This window comes from Arachis duranensis, chromosome 10 (assembly GCF_000817695.3).
Source record: "Arachis duranensis cultivar V14167 chromosome 10, aradu.V14167.gnm2.J7QH, whole genome shotgun sequence".
Classification (NCBI taxonomy): Eukaryota; Viridiplantae; Streptophyta; class Magnoliopsida; order Fabales; family Fabaceae; genus Arachis; species Arachis duranensis.
The window spans coordinates 42,423,296-42,426,073 of record NC_029781.3 but is presented as its reverse complement, the minus strand read 5'-3'; positions in this window follow the sequence as shown (position 1 = coordinate 42,426,073).

Genomic DNA, 2,778 nt, shown 5'->3' with positions numbered 1-2,778 from the left:
ACTTGCCCTTTTGGCACCTTTGCCTACAAAAGAATACCATTTGGACTATATAATGCACCTGCTACTTTTCAGCGGTGCATGACTAGTGTCTTTTCTGATCTAATGGAGAATTGTCTGGAAGTCTTTATGGATGACTTCAGTGTTTATGGAACTTCATTTGATTATTGCTTGGACAATTTGGCCAAGGTCTTAGCTAGATGTGTTGACACTAACCTTGTCTTGAATTTTGAGAAATGTCACTTTATGGTAAGACAAGGTATAGTGTTAGGACATGTAGTATCTCATGAAGGCATTTCTGTAGACCCGGCCAAGGTCGATGTTATCACGACTTTATCTCACCCCTCATCTATGAGGGAGGTCCGCTCGTTTTTAGGACATACAGGATTCTATAGGCGCTTTATCAAAGATTTCAGCAAGATTACTTTGCCATTGTCATGCCTACTCCAAAAAGATGCGGACTTTGAGTTTGACAGTGAATATGTGAAAGCTTTTGAAGAGTTAAGGAGAGGTCTTACCATAGCACCAATTGTGCGAGGCCCCAACTGGATATTGCCATTTGAGATAATGTGCGATGTGTCAAACCAAGCTATAGGTGCCGCGCTTGCACAGCGCGATGGTAAACTCCCTTATGCCATTGCATACTCTTCTAAAACACTTGATGCAGCACAATCCAACTATACCACTACTGAAAAGGAGCTCCTAGCTATCATTCATGCTTTAGATAAATTCAGATCTTAGTTGATAGGATCAAAGATAGTGGTATACACGGATCATGCAGCTTTGAAATACTTATTGACAAAGAATGAGTCAAAACCTAGACTCATACGTTGGATCTTGCTTTTGCAAGAATTCGACATTAAGATTAGGGACAGGAGTGGATCTCAAAACTTGGTTGCAGATCATTTAAGCCGCCTTGAGAATTTAAAATTTGATCCATTTCTAATCAATGACTCATTCCCGTTGGATAGTTTGCATGCTGTGTCAGATAGCTTTCCTTGGTTTGCCCCAATGGCAAACTACTTGGTTGCGAAACTCTTCCCTCAAAAACTATTTTAAAAAACAAAGGGATAAGTTGAGGAGTGATTCCAAATACTACATTTGGGATGACCCTCAATTGTGGAAGAGGGGAGTGGACTGATGAGCGGATAATTTATACGCTTTTTGGCATTGTTTTTAGGTAGTTTTTAGTAAGTTCAAGCTACTTTTAGGGATGTTTTTATTAATTTTTATGTTAAATTCAAATTTCTGGACTTTACTATGAGTTTGTGTATTTTTCTGTGATTTCAGGTAATTTCTGGCTGAAATTGAGGGACTTGAGCAAAACTCTGAAAAAGGCTGACAAAAGGACTGCTGATGCTGTTGGAATCTGACCTCCCTGCACTCGAAATGGATTTTCTGGAGCTACAGAATTCCAAATGGCAAGCTCTCAAAGGCGTTGGAAAGTAGACATCTAGAGCTTTCCAGCAATATATAATAATCCATACTTTATTCGGAAATTGACGACATAACTTGGCGTTGAACGCCAAGTACATGCTGCTGTCTGGAGTTAAACGCCAGAAACACGTCATGATCCGGAGTTGAACGCCCAAAACACGTTATAACTTGGAGTTCAACTCCAAGAAAAGTCTCGGCTCGTAGATAGATCAAACTCAGCCCAAGCATACTCCAAGTGGGCCCCGGAAGTGGATTTATGCATCAATTACTTACTCATGTAAACCCTAGTAGCTAGTCTAGTATAAATAGGATAAGTTACTATTATATTAGACATCTTTTGACAGTTAAATCTTTTGACTTTGTAGTCTTTGATCATTTGGTCTCTTGATCATTCAGGGGGCTGGCCATTCGGCCATGCCTGAACCTTTCACTTATGTATTTTCAACGGTGGAGTTTCTGCACACTATAGATTAAGGGTGTGGAGCTCTGCTGTACCTCAAGTTTCAATACAATTACTATTACTTTCTATTCAATTCTCTTTTATTCTTATTTCATGATATACATTGCACAACACTTTGATGAATGTGATGATCTGTGACACTCATCATCATTCTCACCTATGAACGAGCGTGATTGACAACCACTTCCGTTCTACTCTAGGCCGGGCGCATATCTCTTAGATTCCCCAACAGAATCTTTGTGGTATAAGCTAGATAGATGGCGGCATTCATGAGGATCCGGAAAGTCTAAACCTTGTCTATGGTATTCCGAGTAGGATTCTGGGATTGAATAACTGTGACGAGCTTCAAACTCCTGAAGGATGGGCGTGATGACAAACGCAAAAGAATCAAGGGATTCTATTCCAGCCTGATTGAGAACCGACAGATGATTAGCTGTGCTGTGACAGAGCATAGGACCATTTTCACTGAGAGGATGGGATGTAGCCATTGACAATGGTGATGCCCTACATACAGCTTGCCATGGAAAGGAGTAAGAAGGATTGGATGACTGTACGAAGAAAGTAGAGATTCGAGAGGAGCACAGCATCTCTGTACTCCTATCTGAAATTTCCACTATTGATTTACATAAGTATTTCTATCCCTTTTATTTTCTATTTCTTATTAATTTTCGAAACCCATAACCATTTAATCTGCCTAACTGAGATTTACAAGGTGACCATAGCTTGCTTCATACCAACAATCTCTGTGGGATCGACCCTTACTCACGTAAGGTATTACTTGGATGACCCAGTACACTTGCTGGTTAGTTGAATGGAGTTGTGATCACACGTGCCATTACTAGGGATTACTAAGATCCCAATTCATCATACCATGATCTCTTTGG